The sequence below is a fragment of the Cottoperca gobio genome, chromosome 1, assembly GCF_900634415.1.
Source record: "Cottoperca gobio chromosome 1, fCotGob3.1, whole genome shotgun sequence".
Classification (NCBI taxonomy): Eukaryota; Metazoa; Chordata; class Actinopteri; order Perciformes; family Bovichtidae; genus Cottoperca; species Cottoperca gobio.
The window spans coordinates 1,355,232-1,374,389 of NC_041355.1; the positions used below are offsets into that span (position 1 = coordinate 1,355,232).

Sequence of the window (19,158 nt, forward strand, 5' to 3'; positions counted from 1 at the left end):
GGCGTGTTGAGTTCACGGAGTCACATGGACGGACTCCATGGACCCTCGCAGACGTTTCACGCCTGAAATGGAAAGTAGCCTATAGTTTGGGTTTATCCGCAGTGAGAGTTTTCACACCAGCAGACCTGCAGTGGTCGGACCAGCTACCTTCAAGTTGTCGTAGTTAAAGTCGCTCTCTGGCGTCTCGCTGGTGATCTTGTGTTCGTGATGCGCCTCGATGACTCGGTCGAAGAAGTCACAGAACAGGATGTAGGACTGGGCGTCGCCCGCGACACAGCCCACAGACACAGGACTGGACCAGTCTCCTTCATACACAAACATACATTTACACACTTATATTGACACTCTTCCCAAATGTTGGGAAAATATATTGACTTTGTGTTGCTCAAGTATTTTCCTATTCGCTTATATACGGTAATTTTCTCTCAGACCGCCATCTAGTGGCCATGAGAAGAACTGCAGGCGAATACACCAGAAACACAACATCTGAAATCTCAACAAACTATTTTCCTTACATGCATCATAACTGTCATCGTATTAGTTACGATATACTTTAATTAAAATATATTAAATATACTTTTTTCCTATTAATGTCTTTACTATATTTACTGTTAATATCTAATAGGGGCGATATCTTTATGAGCTATTTTTTGGTTCTAACCTCTCCTGTACAAGGTTCAAACCTTTTCTTAAATTGTTACTGTCTTTTTATATACACGTATATGTGTAAATAAATAAATTAAATGTCCATGAGGTCCTTCTTTCAGTTCTTCCTGATTGTAATCTCACTGTAATTATTTGACAGTTGACATCACACTGACATCCCGCTGACATCATAGTGACATCACGCTGACATCACCTGGTTCCTCGAGGCCCGGGCGGATGACATCATCGAAGATGACTCCGCTGTGGGTGCAGCGGTCGAACTGTCGGCGGTACATGGCCGGTGTGAGGATTCGTCCCATCCAGGTAGAATTCCTGCCCAGGTCAGGAAACTCCTCGTCAGGAGAACCTCTCCTCAGCTGGAACTGGGACATGGGGTCAGGGGGGACCAAACTCTGAAACGCACAGGAAGTTGTCGTACATTAGACAGGAAGAGTCTGAATGATAGCAACAATGTTTAACTGACGTCTATTCTGGCATGTTTTTATTTAGTTTGGTTTTTGAAGTATAAATAGATCCAGATCTACTTTGTCAGATCTCACTGGAAAAGTCAAGTTTTCTACAAAATGGCTGATCCAGGAAAGTTGTCACCGTCTCTTGGAGAGTATATTGATAATAACTCTCTGTCGTATTCATAATATGTGCAGTCAAATGCTTTGTTGCCTCCTCCAGTACTGTGATTAAATATAAAAATTGGAGCTGTCCAATTAACGCGTTAATTAATCACAGAAAAAATAACGCAAAAACATTAACGCAGATTAATCGCGCTCTTAGATTCCCCTTGACTCTTTACTTCACCGACAGCGGCGCTGGCCACAGCAGCCTCGTCAACATGATGAAGCGGATGAGAAAACGCTACGGAGCTAGCTAGCACCAAGGTGAGCGACCAGCCTCGTCAAAGCACTCTCGATCAGGCGTTCAGAAGCAGAATTAGTAAATCTACCTCTGACAGATTAACCAACTCAATCGCGAGATGGATTGCAATGGACTGCAGGCCAATGTCTGTGGTAGAGGACGGGGGGTTAAGGGAGGTTTTACGGATCGCGTAACATAGTGCAAAAGAAGAGAGCAGCCTTGACATCTGAGAATGTAAACAAGCTAGTTTGTCTCAGCGACTGGCTGAGGGAGAACTGAGAGGTATTGTGAGGCCGATGGATCCGTTATGTACACTACATGTTGATAAATGAAACGGTTATGGCCTTTGTTGCCAGAGGAGACTTTTGCTTGGTTTTGTTCATTTTGTTGTACAAGTGATTGTTTATTGTACAATGAAAGATGTTAGGCTATCTTGTGGCAAACAAGATATTGGATATTGGTATTGAAATAAAAGACAGTTTATATTGACTACTCATCAGTGGTGGGCCGTCAGGGCCAGCAAGGCCTTCTCTGCTGGCCTAAACATCATCAGAATATAAACTTAATTTTGATATATTTTTTCCACAAATATGTATTATATTATTCCCCATAGTCTATTCTCTTCATTTCATAGCTTTCCTCTTGGCTGCGCTGCTTCCAGCCTCAGATGGAGATTTAGAGGTCTGGCCTTTATGTTAGAGCTTTTATCCAATCATATTTCAGCCATGATGTGTTGCCAGGGTCCAAGAGATCTGCCCTGAGGCCTTCAGAAGCAACAGTGCGGGCACCTGTAGCTTAAAGTGAACGGAGACAAAATTGTAGCGTTAACCAATCAGATTGGCGACACCGGGGCCAGCTAGCAGGCGTACGATAACGTCAGCACGTCCACATCTTTTGATTGGATACGCACTATTGAGAGGCAGAGCTATGCAGAGCTAGCAACCTGAACTTGAACGAGCTAATTTGTGTAGATTTCTACAAGCTGGTTTTTTTCAACCCACAATGGCTGAAGGAGAAGAAGAGATCGATTTGGTCGCAGATATAATTACAAAGCCATTTTCAAGACAAACCTTTCAAGAAAAGATAGACATCGTGAGAAGAGGACTGCCAACCCTGACGATAGTGAGCCTATCACAGCCGGGAAAAGGGTTTGTCCGCCACTTTCAAATCACTAACTCCGAGCGGTACCCCCGGCTCACAGCCTCCGAGAGGTGGAATAATTCAGGTAGGACTGTGTAGGACATCACTGAAGTCCTAGGTGTGAAATGCACGGCCTGCCACTGCTACTCATTGATTCACTCATCTTCCTCCACCCCCCCCCCCCCCCCCACACACACACCGTCGCACGGAGCTCCGACAGCAAATATTGATATATGCGATTAATCGAGATTAATTAATCACAAATCTTGTAATTAATTAGATTATTTTTTTAAATCTCTTGACAGCCCTAATAAAAATACAACTAAGATAAGATGATATGTGCAATGAAATATCAAATATAGTGCAGAATAAATATTAGGTTTTAGAGGCTGCATCGTGATTACCTCCAAAATCGTCCGGTACCTTGTCTCCATAGGGAAAGCAACTGGAGCTGCAACAACAAGAAAGGCAAAAGATAATAAATTGTGTTTGTGAAACTGTGATGTACGCAAAGATAAAACCAATAATCACTTGGTCTCCCTCCTGGTTAAAATGTTTGCAGTGATCCAGACAATGTTTTCTAATCACACACGTGTTGCTGTAATTCATCTCTGAAGACTCAAATTTATGTTTGTTTTAAGATTAAACTCCATATCAGATTTCTAAACTCTGTATCCAAACTGAACATATGTAAATCATTTGATGTGTGGAGAAAAAGAGAAGATTCAGTCGTGCTCACGTCATCACAAAGCTTCGATCAGTCAGATCTAAAACGGTCACAGAGTTAGTTTACGGCGTGAAAAACACAAAGCATGCAGTGAAAACACTCACGTTTGACCTTCCACATGTTTTCAGCGTGACGGCCGTCAGCACAACAAAAGGTCTAAGAATAGTTGTGTTGCTCCTGGGCAGCTCATCCTGCAGCCTGTGGGAGTCCAGTTACAGTCCAAACAGCGTCAGCCTTTTTATAACTGCACAAACTGCTGCTGCCTCTCACCCTCCATCAGCACAGACAGTTTGACACGTCACACCACTTCTGTTCATCCACTGCTGCAGTCACGCCGTTTCACTTTTTACTTTATTTCTATGGGGTGGCTGCACTATTAATAGTTTATTTATTTTCTTGTGTATCTATATCTGCATGCAAAATACAAGCAGCAGATGAGGGAGGATGCTGATTGGCTGCAGAGAGTGAAGGACAGACTGCAGCATGAAGGGTAGAAACACACAGCTGTGAGCCGGGTGGAGCCTGCATTCATTTATATTTATATTTTTATTAGAAGCAGCAGAAAGAGACAAAGGTCCCTCTGAGCAACAGTTCAATAAGAACAGAAGAAATCAGCAGTTATTGGTAAAAGAAACTGGAAGCTTAACATCAACATGTGTGCAGATTTAAATAAGAAAGAGGACAAACTCAATATTTAGAGCCTGAATGCACCTTTATGGTTTTATAATGATCGAGGGTCGTCTACGCTTATCTGGATCCAACAGTATCCTCCCATCATGCAACACTGTGGGGACTTACTTCAAATGTAAATAATACTTTTGGTGTCTGAATTCTATTGTTTTTACTTTATTATTTATTTATTATTGAAGAAAAAGATCAATATAACAGCTGATTCCAAACTTTTGGTGTAAATAAAATCTTAATAAATAAATGAAATATATTTGACATTAAAAAGACGTCAGTTTTGGTTTTTAGGAAACTGAAAGTGAAATATTGTGATTTTGAGCAGATAATATTTAATATATAATAATATAACACCTGTTATACTGTTTCTGTTCAAATAGACATTATTGAAGAAAAACATCAATATAATGATGATTTTACTGATGTTGACTTGGAGAGTACAAAGTTATTATTACTGTTAGTAATGATACTGAAAACAAACTTAAATAAACCAGAATTATCCTTTAAAATGTTAATTAAGTGGAGACTTTATTGTGTAGTTTGTACTGTCTCTCACCTTCATCCTGCTGTCTTTATTCCATCTTACCCCCGGCTTCTTTAGTTTTCATTCTTATTATCTTTCCTCCGTACCCCCCAGTGTACTTCTACACCCCCATCTTTTCCTTCCCAAATCCTCTGTTTACCCCCTTCTCCCTTAACTCCATACTTTCTTTCATTTCCTTCTCATCATTTTCTAGTTTTCCTTCTATAAAACATAATTTTCTTCTTACTGTCCCAACACTGGAAATAAGAAACGTAGCAAATGAAGTTTCAGCTTTTTGAAATTATTTTCGGAGTCATTTAACTTCACCAGCAGATGTCGCTCACGTCACTGTCAACACATGTTCAATACAATCCACTTAAAGACACAGACACGCCAACAATCGTGACCACAATGACTGTTCCTTTCATTTCATTCTGTTTGTGGCATAGAATCACATTACAGAAATACAGTTAGAGTATCTTCAAAAGAAATTCTATATATCATCTGGCAAATAACAAATGAATGGTGGATTGAATCATGCTTTTATAATAATAATAAACCTAAAATCAAATGTTATACAATATGTAAACAGCAGCATTATCAATGTTATAATCCTATAATCACTTTATACCTTAGGATAAATCATTTTATGTTGTATTAAAAATGTTTGCAACGTTGATAATGAAACTTTAAACTTAAAGGTTAACTACAAAGAGCAATGTCCTTTACTGCATTGTTGGATAATTATCTTTAGATAAAATAAAATACATTGTAAATTTAATTAAAAATCCAAAACAGAGGTGGAGAGACATGACCTGCCACCAAGAAGATATTTAAGCCTTAATGTTGTCTGAGAGGCAAAACCAGAGATGGAAAATGTTTGACTTTGATTTCTGCGACGTTGTGATCTGTGACGTTGATATCAACTAACCTGTTAGTATGGAAAGAGGCTTTATGATATTGTGATATAATTAATAAATGTATTATCTTGTTTAATAACTGACAAGTGCACGTATTTACATAGTTAATGTGAAGAAATGTTAGGTACTATATGTATTAAATACAACTCATACTTAGACTTGTAAAAAGCTCAACTCACTCATAACTGTCTTATTATATCAGGGATAATTGTGACATTTATTTTATGCTTTGCCATTCACATTCATTCCTCCGCAAAGACACACACCTACAGTCAGAGACAGAGTGGAGGAAAGGAGAGGGGTGAACTAAAATAAATTTACGCCCCGTCGCACAAGCATTATACAATATATACAGTAGGGGGTCCCTGCACCACGCTACACCAGTTTGGGGGTCCTTGGCTCTAATGAGCAGATTCCCCAGGCGCTGTACAGCGGCTGCCTCCTTCTCCTAATGCTTGTGAGGGGTCACTTTTGAGGGCCATCCAATCCCTGTACGCCCAAAACGAGAGTTGTGTCCGGATACTCGGCAGTAAGTCGGACTCGTTTCCCGTGAATGTTGGCCTCCGACAGGGCTGCGCTTTATCACCAATCCTGTTCGTGATTTTCATGGATAGGATATGGAGGCGTAGTCGTGGAGGAGAGGGGTTGCAGTTCGGTGACCTGAGGATCTCATCGCTGCTCTTTGCAGATGATGTGGTCCTTATGGCATCATCGGTCTGTGACCTTCAACAGTCACTGGATCGGTTCGCAGCCGAGTGTGCAGCGGTTGGGATGAGGATCAGCACCTCCAAATCTGAGGCCATGGCTCTCAGCAGGAAACCGATGGATGGCCTACTCCGGGTAGGGAATGAACCATTACCCCAAGTGAAGGAGTTCAAGTACCTCGGGGTCTTGTGCGCGAGTGAGGGGACGATGGAGCGAGAGATTGGCCGGAGAATCGGAGCAGCGGGGGCGGTACTACAGTCACTTTACCGCACCGTTATGACGAAAAGAGAGCTGAGCCTAGAAGGCAAAGCTCTCAGACGGGTGGCTGGCGTCTCCCTTAGAGAGAGTGAGAAGCTCAGCCATCAGGAGAGACTCGGAGTAGAGCTGCTGCTCCTTTACGTTGAAAGGAGCCAGTTGAGGTGGTTCGGGCATCTAGTAAGGATGCCACCTGGGCACCTCCCTAGGGAGGTGTTCCAGGCACGTCCAGCTGGGAGGAGACCCCGGGGAAGACCCAGGACTCGGTGGAGAGATTATATCTCCTCACTGGCCTGAGAACGCCTCAGGATTCCCCAGTCGGAGCTGGAGGATGTGGCCCGGAGAAGGGAAGATTGGGGTTCCTTACTGGAGCTGCTGCCCCCGCGACCTGACCCCGGATAGGAGGTAGACGATGGATGGATGGAATAACATTCTAATACAGGCATAAGAACTAACAATTAAACAGACAGACAAAAAAAACACTACGAATTTCAAAGCCCAACTTTTATATAATTAATTTATAGCATGATACACATTTTTGGTAAACTTTTGTAAATAAATGTTTTGTCTCAAACAATTGTGATTTAATGCAAGTGTGATGCAACAATCTCATCATCAGTCAAAGTTCAGCTCAGCTTTAATTTATTTAACCAGCTGACATTTTGACTTCTTTGGGCGTGACTCATTAATGAACCTTGTGACAAGAACCCAGAAAAATAAAGTGAGACATTTCTCAGCACAACTTGTTCTCGTGATCATCTAAGACACAGTGTGTGATTTAAGTGTAATTGTAAAAAGAGTAGCCGGACCATCAGAGTTTATACCGGATTTAAACCTGTTAACACTCCCAAGATGATTGACAGGTACTTTATACAAAGTCAAACCAACAACTAAATATGTTATTAATTTGACAAAACGATCCTAACTGAATTATTATAATTAATAATACATGCATATGTTGTATCTGATTAGGGGTGTGGAGTGATCTGTTTTCTCTGGCAGCCATATTGGAGATCTTCCTGGCAACAACAGCTGAGACGAGCCCTTTTTAATCTTGAGCTTTTTTTTATCAGTAGGCATTTAACAGCTGACTTGTGCGCTGGAAGTGTTGATTACATTAAAAGTTTGTATTTTTCTTTTACACCCAGCTAAAACCCCGACACACTTCCGATGTGTGATCAAACAGTTGCCCGTTTACACATCCAGCAGAGCAACACGAGCCTTCATCAGGACCGGTGTTTGTGTCCACCTGATGAATGAAAGTGTGCACATTCAAACACTCCATCCAGAAGGCCGTTTAACAATTTATTGGAATCAAACAGGTTACAGATGGATGTTGGCTGGTGGATGATTTTTCTACACAAAAGAACATCAAAGAAAATATTACAGATGAATATAATACCAACAAATAATACATTTGGTCGTAATTTAATTTGACATCATTGATGCATCCACAACATGTAATTTCACACTTTTGATTCCCAACATGTTTTATGCCTTACTCTTAATAGAAGCCTTATGACATTGAAATATTCAGCAATATGTTTCTGTGGATGCACATCAAAAAGAAGAATTATACGATAAACTTTGATTTTGAGTAATTTTGCTAAAATGCTGCAAACTGCAACTTGACATATTTGTGGTTATTATAAACAGTGATTCCTTATGGAAGTGAAAATAATCTTTATCAGAGGTTTACATTGATATTCTGCACGTAACGTGTGTCATGATGCAGGGTTGAAAAGATCAATGCATCAATTTATAGTGTTGACAATGTAAAGGATGCACATAATAAAATAAATCTTAACAATGAAATGTAACTTAATCAACACAGTAAACGGATTCTGTAGAACATAAGATGTAAACTACAGTGTTACCTCTAAATATCTACGTTTATTCCCTTGAATAGAATTAAATCAATACATGAAATAACGTAAGTGATTAGTCGACTCTGACAGAAGAGATGATTAAAGGTGCAGAGTTTGTACCACCATCATTCAGACCAGGACTAGAAGAATGGGAAGAGTTTCTCAGTGAAGGAGCAGCCAGTAAAGGAGTAGATGAGAGCTGCAGCATCTACGTCATAAAAGGAGACCAGACCCTCCTGATAATCCACAAACACCCCCACCTTCTGAGGCCTGAGACTTCAGAGAGAGACGGACTGAAGGGTCATCAAGAGCTTTGTACTCATTTATATCTCTCAACCATATAGTCCAGTACCTAACTGAGGGCTCAGTGGGACAGGTTCCTTCCTGTTGATCGACTCTGCTGGCCACTCCTAAGATCCATTCAGTCTTCCCTTTAACTTGAACCTCAAAGTAAAATCTACCAGAAGAGAAACTCTGCTTTCCTAAAACACTAGTAGATTTAGAAAACCTCTTTGGGTTTTTTCTGAGATTCTTCTTCACATCACCATGACTCACTTGTTTCTCATCATCAGACAGAATTAAATAAGGATGTGCTGTATCAGCATCAAGAGTCACATCCACTGCATACTTCTGGACCCTCTTCAGCTCAGCTTCACCAAGCAGCTTCTTCATCTCTTGACTGAGTGTCTCCTCCAGCTGAGCCACAGCTCTCACCACAGTCCCCTCATATGATGGTGGGGGGACCCTGACCTTTGTCCAGTCCTTGTTGGGTGGAGCAGCTCTCCCTGATGGTAAGTTTTGGAGAAGCTGGAGGTGGTCTTCAGTACGTGAAAGCTCTTCCATCTCCTTGCTTCTCTTCATCAGCTCATAGATTTCCTGTTCCAGCTCTTTGATGAAAGCTTCGGCCTGTTTTTCTGTAGTTTTCTGCTTCTCCTTGATCGTGTTGATGAGCTCCTCCAGTCCTCTCTCAACAGACTCCTAAGAGCAGTGAAGACCTGAACACCTTCTGCCACCTCTCTGTCTGCATCTTTGTTACTGAGGTCGACTGACTGTTTGATCTCCTGGATCTTCAGTCGTCTCTTCTGGATCATCTGCTGAACTTTAACCTCTGTCTTCCCCAGCTCTGCCTTCTTTCCTTCATATTCTTCTTTCAGAGGAACAACATCATGCATCTTGTGGTCTAAAACAGAGCAGAGCATGCAGACACATGTCTGGTCGGTCTTACAGAACAGCTCCAGAGGTTTATCGTGCTTCGTACACATCCTGTCTTCCAGATTCTCCACAGGGTCGATCAGCTGATGTCTTTTCAGGCCTGACATTGTGAGATGAGGCTCCAGGTGAGTCTCACAGTAGGAGGTCAGACACACCAGACAGGACTTCAGAGCCTTCAGTTTGCTTCCAGTGCAGACGTCACAGGGAACTTCTCCTGGTTTGGCAACTTGTTTCTCTGACCTGCTGCTGCTGCTGGTTTTCTGTTGCTCTGACTCTCTGAACTGAACAACCATCTCACAGATGAAAGTGTTGACATGGAGCTCAGGTCTTGTGTTGAAAACCTTTTTACACATCGGACACAGACACTGGTCATTAGTATTCCAGTGTGCATTGATGCAGTTTTTGCAGAAGTTGTGTCCACATGGTGTACTGACTGGATCAGTGAACACATCCAGACAGATGGAGCACAGGAACTGGTCTTCAGATTGCAGAAAGCTGACTGTAGCCATGTCTACACACTGGGAACAGAAGAGACAGAGTGAAACATCAGTTAACTTTCAGATTTCTTCCTTATATGTGATAATGTTTTTCACTGAAGCCCACCAGATTCGACAGAATGTTTTTGAAAATGAGGGACATATAATCTTCTTCAAACATTAACTTTATTATCAACAAATGTGATTATCATACTCTTTTGAACACAGTAATTATAGAGCAATTACGTTGTATTAATGCTGTGAGATTGAGCAACACTCCTCCCCTCTTCATTACTTGTGGAATAACAGGTATAACAGGAAGCAAACTGAAGTGGTCACTTGTTCAGTTGTTGTTCATATCAGTAACAGGTTAAGTACAAGGGTGCAGCCATGACAGTACAATCTTAGAGAAGTTCAATCTGGACACAATGACCCATGAATTATTTGATGACCTTTACAGTGTGATTGTATGTGGCCACTACATTGTTGCTAATCCAGAGAACATGAACTGGTTGGTCACTAACCTGTAAATGAGACATTATTTTCACCATGTAATATTTATTTGTCTCCCCATGTTACTGTACCACAAAGATCCTCATAATTATGAACGTTAACCCAGTATTCTTGTTGTCCCCCTCTAACGACACTTCTGTCACTTAAAATATTGTTATGCTTTAATTATTTCGACCCGATCCCGGATAAGCGGTGGACGATGGATGGATTTAATTATTTTACAAACTCCTCATAATTTCTAATCTGTTACCGGCTTTATTCTGAGACTTTATTAACTCACAATTACATTATTGCATCTGGGACTATTTAATAACACATTACCTTATCTGTGGGCTTTTGGTTAAATACATTAAAGAAAGTTTATTTTGTTTTTAGCAAAACTATTTTTGATCACTAGAGTAAAACAAAAAAGTAAAAACTTTCTGAGTAGAGAAAAGAAAGAAAAGAGAGCTCAGTAATTATTATCAGCTGTACTCACCAGTGTTTGTTAGAGACTCTGTTGTGTTGCTGAGAAAGTCTTGATGGACTTTATATACTCTTTATTCTTTAGACAGAAACACTCGTTTTACCTGCAGCTCTGACAAACTTTCAGTTTCGTTTGAGGAACGTGACGTTGAGGCTTTCCTCTCGTGTCGCTCCGCCTCTTCTGTTTCCTGTTTTATTATCTATAATATAGAATAAAACTATAGTTTCGGCACAGGATTAATTTAATATTGAGGGAGCAAAGCACTGAAGGTGTCTGGCTTCTTTGACTTGTTATTTCGTTTCTTTTCTTTATGTCGTCTTTCTTGTTACATGTTTTACAGAACCCACTGGTCTACTTTATGATACTTTAAAGGAATGTTTGTTTGTTAATATCTACAAACATCAATGAAGTTTGCGTTTGAATGCAGGGCTTTTACCTGTAGTCTAGTATTTTTACTGTATTGTATTAGTACTTTTACTTTTGTAAAAAGAGTTTACGGAGATGGCGCTTTTATTCTGAAGGTATAACACCTGAAGCGTTAGGTGTGTTGCTTCCGGCGGCTGGTTAGCTTAACGTTAGTGCAGGCCAACATGATAATTAATTAAAAAATGTTTGTTTTTTGGTTTTTTTTACAGTTAACAAACAATGACATGATAATAACATACGTTTGCTAATTACTAGTAATGCTATAATGTATGTTATGTTATCATTAGTTTGTGTAGTATGAAATAATTAGTTTATAGATTATATATTGTATAACAACACATTCTGATTACATTAGTACACAAGGCTAAGACTATATTGGTGTACACATTATATCATTTCATATACTAAATTAAGTATTTGTTAATGATAACCAAAGGATTTGAAAACCTTTCAGAAGTCCTTTGTGAAACATCTATAGACATTACATGTATAGACTAGAAGATGGACCAGAATCCAATTATTAACCACTGACAAAGTATAAACTATATAAATAAAGTTTATACCTTTTTTTACAAACGATTTCTTAAAGATTTACAAATCATTTGCTAATAATTAATATCGTATATAAAATGTTATGTGTGCCACAATACATTTTAAAAAATAGAAAAGTAAAAAGTGTGGAAAAAACAACGCTTGAATTGCAGGATTTTTGCTTATTTGTGTTCATGTTTTTCACGACTGCCCACAAAATCATTAAGAACAGAAGCTGGTTGTTCACTATGCCTCTAAATTAGACTGTCCAGGAGGCTAGTTACATAATTTTCATCAAGTCATATTTGTCTGTCTCCCCGTACGTTACCGTACCACAGAGATCTTCATGATTAAAAAGGCAGTTACCCGTTAGAGTCTTCTTGTTTGGTTTCTCTCACAATCACATTATTGTATCGGGGACTATTTTATAAGTAGACCTACGTAACCTTTATTGTGGGCTATATTAAAGAATGTTTATTACAATTTTTCTTTTTACGTAAACACAATGTTTTTATTGCTAGCATAAAATACAAAAGTTTGAACTTTGTGATTAGAGAAAAAGAAAAACTAAAGTTCTTATTATCACCAGTGTTTGTTAGAGACTCTGTTGTGTTGCTGAGAAAGTCTTGATGAACTTTATTCTTTAGACAGAAACACTCGTCTTACTTGCAGCTCTGACAAACCTTCAGTTTCATTTGAGGAATGTGACGTTGAAGCTTTCTTCTCGTGTTACATTACAGGTAATTTAGCAGACGCTCTTATCCAGAGCGACTTACATTGAACTAAGTACAGGGACAGTCTCCCTGGAGCAACTCAGGGTTAAGTACCTTGCTCAGGGGTACAATGGTGGCAGCCTGGTATTGAACTGGATTTAGAGTTCATCATAGCACAGAGACGGCACTGGTGAAAGTTACCAATGACCTATTGGCATCAGACAAAGGACTTGACTCTGTTCTTGTCTTGTTAGACCTCAGTGCTGCTTTCGACACTGTTGATCAGGACATTCTACTACAGAGACTGGAACATTGTGTTGGCACAAAAGGAACCGCACTAAACTGGTTCAAGTCCTATTAATCTGAGTGATCTCAATTTGTATGTGTTAATGATAAATCCTCTATGACAGCCAAAGTCAGGAACTCTTGGAGTTCCGCAGGGTTCTGTACTTGGACCGATTCTATTCACCTTATATATGCTTCAATTAATATTCCTGGGAAACGTCCATCCGTTCCTCCTCAGCCTCCGGGGGTGTCTCCTCCTCGTCAGATGCCTCGGACGAAGAAGGGGGGCAAGCCAGTCGAGATGGGACCCCCAATGGTGGGGTGGCTTAGCTGGCTGGTCAGGCTGCCGACGGTGAAACTCCCTGATCAATCGAGCATCCAGGACGTGTCGCACAGGAACCCAACACCTTTCCTCAGGACCATAACCTTCCCAGTCCACCAGGTATTGCAGACCCCTTCCCCGGCGGCGGGAACGAAGGAGGCGGCGAAAGGTGTATACAGGACCGCCATCGTTGAAGCGAGGCGGCGGGGGAGGCGGAGCAGCCGGGACCAGTGGGCTCTCCCGCACAGGTTTAACCCTGGAAACGTGGAAGGTCGGATGTATCCGCATGGAATGGGGCAACTTTAGTTTGACTGCTGCGGGGTTGATAACTTCCTGGATCTCAAACGGGCTGATGAACCGAGGCGCCAATTTTTTAGATTCTACCCGTAACGGGACAGCCACACTTTCTGGCCCACTAGGTATTTGGGGGCGATGGTGCGGCGGCGGTTGGCAGCCATGACGTACCGTTCCGTCGAGCGGAGGAGAGTAGCTCTAGCCTGGGTCCAGGTTCGGTGGCAGCGGTTAATGAAAGCCTGGACAGAAGGACAGGAGACCTCTTTCTCCAATGCGGGGAACAGTGGCGGCTGGAACCCGTAGGAACACTGAAATGGGGACAGTCCAGTGGCTGAGCTGACCAGGGTATTGTGGGCATATTCCACCTACAGGAGCTGCTGAGACCAGGCTGAAGGATGTTTGGAAATCATGCACGAAAGTGCTGTCTCCATCTCCTGATTTTTCCGTTCTGTCTGCCCATTTGATTGTGGGTGGTGTTGGGTTTTGAAGCCCAAAGGGCCTTTCAAATGAATCCAGTAAACTTCTAGATGATCAAGATACTTATTTATTTAAAGTGATGACAGCATTTCAAAAATACCCTCAGCCGAGGACACTTTCACACACCAAGTCCACAGTCCGAATCAATAAAGAGCCAGTTAGCTGTCTGTTGGTAAAAGTGAAAGTGGTACAAAAACATCATAAACATTTTGCTATATTCTCTACAGAAGGGTGTCGTCGTCCCTCATTGGTCCATGTTGGCGCGGTTATGCCCCTTGGTGGGCTGTCTTGTTGTGACGAGATGGAGGTAGACCTGAAACTCTTTGAAGAGAACCTACAGTGCTTCACATTCATAACTAATATAGTGCTCATTATACATTTGTGCAGAAATACATGTTGTGCAATAATACATTTTGATTGAGGTGGACGAGTGCATGTGATAATCATTAAATGTGACACAATACAATCAGGAGTTTATTTACTTCACAAATTCCCTCCGTACACACCATTTATGGTGTGTATATCATTCAGTAAATATAAAGCACCAATTGGTGCAAGAATACAGCATATGGTATGAAAGAATACATTCTTAGTTGTTTGGTTTTTATTTCAATCAAAAACGTACCAGAATTAGAGAACAATGACTTATAAAAATAAGAATAAAAAATACCTTCGGTAATATGGCTTTGTCTTTGATAAAAAATACCTTTAGTAGCAGCTTTGTCTTTAATAAAAATACCTTTAGTAATAGCTTTGTCTTTAATAAAAAATACCTTTAGTTTCACTTTTTATTCTAGTATAAAAATCTCTTTTAGCGTCACCTTTTATTCCAGTATAAAAATCCCTTTTAGCTTCACTTTTGGTATAAGACTGTAAATTTCAGTACACTTATAACATCAATAAAAAACAGTAGAAACAGTAAATCTCAGTATACCTGGAACATCAGTAAAAGACTGTAAATATAGGTATCTTGCAATGTCTATGTAAGACTGAGGTAGCTGTATTAGACTGTACCTACAGTGTGACACTAACTACAGTAAAATCAGGAGCTGAGGCATGGCAGGAGTGATCATTTAGTGGAATTTATTCACACGAAAACTTCTACCTGCAGGCGTTGTAGTTCCTCCTCTGTGAGATGATCTAAGAGGAACTCGCCTTCTCCGTGCATCAAAAACTGACCTGCTTCAGCTCTCTCTTTGGTCAGGGAGGTGGTGATCAGCTTAGTGGTTAGGGTGAGGAAGCGCGGAGGAGGAGGCGGTGGTGCTGCTGGGACCAGTGGGCTCTCATGTACAGGTCTGACCTTGGAGACGTGGAAGGTGGGATGTACCTTCATGGTCTTGGGTAGCAGTAGTCGGACCGCCGTAGGGCTGATGACCCTCTGTATGGGAAAGGGTCCAATGAAGCGAGGCGCCAGTTTCCGCGACTCCACTCGCAGTGGTATATCTCGAGCCGACAACCAGACCTTCTGTCCGACATGGTAAACTGGTGCTGGGGTCCTCCTCCGGTTGGCTCCGATAGCATAGCTTGCACTGGACTTCAGGAGTGTGGCGCGAGCCTGGGCCCATGTGCGGCGGCAGCGGCGGGCATAGGCGAGCGCAGAGGGACAGGTAGCATCTCCCTCCTGACTGGTAAACAGAGGTGGTTGATATCCATAAACACATTGAAAGGGGGAGAGTCCGGTGGCAGAACTGGTGAGTGAGTTGTGGGCATATTCTACCCAGAGAAGATGTTGGGCCCAAGCACGGGGGTTGCGTGAGGTCACACACCTCAGTGCCTTCTCCAGCTCCTGGTTCATGTGCTCCGTTTGACCATTCGACTGTGGGTGGAATCCCGATGACAGACTGGCGGTGGCCCCAAGAAGGTTGCAGAATTCCTTCCAGAAGGCCGCAGAGAATTGAGGGCCTCGGTCTGACACAATATCCCTGGGCAGACCATGGACTCGAAACACATGTTCCAAGACCACCCGGGCGGTCTCCTTTGCAGTTGGCAGCTTTGGGAGGGGCACGAAGTGGGTCATTTTACTGAAACGGTCAACGATGGTGAGGACGACAGTGTTTCCTTCAGATTGCGGAAGGCCCGTAACGAAGTCCAGGGAGATATGGGACCAGGGTCGCATGGGCACTGGCAGAGGCTGGAGTAACCCAGCTGGGGGCTGACTGGGGGTCTTGTGCTGGTTGCAAGTGGGGCAAGCTCTAACAAAGTCCTGGATATCTTTCCTCATCAACGGCCACCAGAAACGTTGGGAGAGCAGATGGAGGGTGCGTGTGATTCCGGGGTGACAGGCCAGGCGAGAGTCGTGCCCCCACTGAATCACCTGAGACCTCAGATCTGCTGGGACAAAGAGACGGTTAGAGGGGCATGCACTGGGGCTCGGCTGGTTCCGGATGGCTTCTCTGACCTGCTCCTCAATGTCCCAGGTCAAGGCAGCAACAACACAGGGGCTTGGGAGGATGGTTGTCGGCTCCTCATTGGATGCCTCATCCTTCTGAAACATCCTGGAGAGTACGTCGGGCTTGATATTGCGGGAGCCAGGACGGTAGGAGAGCGTGAAGTTAAAACGGGTGAAGAATAATGACCACCGACGCTGGCGGGAGTTCAGCCTCCTGGCTGTCTGGATATACTCCAGGTTTTTATGGTCTGTCCAGACCACAAACGGAACTTTAGACCCCTCCAACCAGTGGCGCCACTCCTCGAGGGCGAGCTTGACGGCCAGTAGCTCGCGGTTGCCGATGTCGTAGTTGCATTCTGCTGGAGTCAGTCTACGGGAGTAAAAGGCACAGGGGTGCATCTTGCCATCCTCTGCTGCTCGTTGGGAAAGCACCGCTCCAACTCCTACATCCGAAGCATCCACCTCCACCACAAACTGCCGTCCAGCGTCAGGCATTTGGAGAATAGGGCCTGAGGTGAAACGAGCTTTGAGGGTCTTGAAGGCTTTGTCAGCGGCTGCTGTCCACTGAAACGGCTGTTTCACACTGGTCAGCGCAGTGAGTGGTGCTGCCACTGTGCTGTAACCCCGGATGAATCTCCTATAAAAGTTGGCGAACCCCAGGAACTGCTGCAGTTTTTTACGGGTCTCTGGAACCGGCCACGACATCACAGCAGACACCTTTGCAGGACCCGATCCCGGATAAGCGGTAGACGATGGATGGATGGATGGACACATAAATATACATATTGTACAAATGCACAAATGTACATACATATGCAGCCAGTACTTACATGGCCCGTGTAGTTGTAACTTCTTTGATTGTCTATTTCTATATATAAAATAACTGAAATACAAGAGAACTGAAATAGAAATTAGGCGAAAGATATAAAGGAGATCTTTAAGGGAAGTAAATACATTTATTGTAATTACTTGGCATGAAATACAACACATACCATTATCTCCATGTTCATACAAATGCATTTACAAAAACAAATTCTACTGAAAACCAATATAATGAAATATTAATGAACGTTAACATTTGATTGGTGAACATTTTTCTAAAGTCACAATGTTTGCGGCATTTAGAAAGAAATTACTTGACAGCATCTCTTCAAGACAATGTTTACACACATTCATTATTTACAAACCATAAAATGTGATGCACCATTCTACCTTGGTAACAAACATGTGTGATATGAATACGTTCTCTTTAAGCTTCTATATCTTCTGGCCTTTCCAGCAATATGTTCTGTCACAGTCGGTCTTCAAACAATGTGCAGCAGTATAACACATTATATTAACAGTGTTGCTACAATCATCCATGCTCGATGTCATCGTTGTTAAAAAGTTTCATACAATGCAGTAACATTCATCTGGTTAACAGTTTGTTCATCATTGTCAGTTACATTAACTTTCCCCTTAAAAAGGTCCAGTGTGTAGGATTTAGTGGCATCTAGCGGTGAGGTTGCAGGTGCAACTAACTGAATACTCCTCCGCTCACCTCCTTTTCTAAGTGTTGAGAGAACCTACAGTGGCTTCTAGTAACGTAAAAACAGGAAAGACCCTTTCTGGAGCCAGAGTTAGGTTTGTCTGTTCTGGGATACTAAAGAGGCAACATGGTGGTCTCAGTGGAAGAGGACACGCTCCTCATGTAGATATGAGGATATTACAGAGTGTAACCCTGAAGTCAGGAGTGTCAAACTCCTTTTAGTTCCTCCGGTTACTCTTTAATCTCTGGAACCTCTGTGCTGCAGTCATGCAGCTTTTCCCCCCTGTGTGTTCTCATGTGGACTTTCAAGTTACAATTAGAGCGGAATTTCTTTTTGCATGTTTCACAGGAATATGGCTTCTCATCTGTGTGCGTTCTCATGTGGTCTTTCAATTTACAATTATAGCGGAATTTTTTTTTGCATGTTTCACAAGAATATGGCTTCACATCTGTGTGGGTTCTCAGATGACAGTTCAATGATGCTTTTTGAGTAAATCTTTTCCCACATGATTTGCAAGAATATGGCTTCTCACCTGTGTGGATTCTCATGTGGTCTTTCATGTGACCATTATTTGAGAAAGCTCTCCCACATGTTTTGCATGCAAACGGCTTCTCACCTGTGTGGATTCTCATGTGGTATGTCAAGTGACCATTCATTCTGAAAGCTTTCCCACATGTTTTGCATGCAAATGGCTTCTCATCTGTGTGGGTTCTCAGATGTCTCTCTAGTGATGATTTATTTTTTAAGTCTTTCCCACATGTGTCACATTTGAAAGGCTGTTTACCTGTGTGAGTACCACAGTGAATCTCTGACAGGTGAGGGTTGTCTACATTGTTACTGTGACTTGTGCCTTCGTGATGTAGACTCTGTTGATTTGGCTCTGCAGTTCTAGTTGAGCCTGAGTCTCCATGCTTGCCTCCTTTCTGATCTTGGCTCTCAGCTACATGAGAGTTGTGAGAGAGGAGCTGGTGGTCACTTTCCTCATCAGTAGGAGTCAACATAAAGGTATCAGTCTCCTGCTTCAGTACAAGCTGCTCTCCCTCCTGACTGGTGCAGAGTTCCTCCTGCTCCTCTTTAATCTGTGGAGGCTCTGGGTCCTCTTGGTCCAGACTGGAGTTCCTCTCCTGAATACAGAGCTGCTGGTCAGAGAGGACCTCCTCCTCCTTACAGACATGTTGCTGTGGG

The 19,158-nt window shown here is 42.3% G+C and overlaps 2 pseudogenes; both read right to left on the reverse strand.

Moving 5' to 3' along the window:
- LOC115007001 (TNF receptor-associated factor 5-like) overlaps positions 1 to 3,615 on the reverse strand; it is a 6,964-nt pseudogene extending 3,349 nt beyond the window's left edge.
- Positions 3,616 to 7,764: 4,149 nt separating this feature from the next.
- Positions 7,765 to 11,281, reverse strand: LOC115028801 (E3 ubiquitin-protein ligase TRIM21-like; annotated as a pseudogene).
- Between the last annotated feature and the right edge of the window lie 7,877 nt (positions 11,282 to 19,158).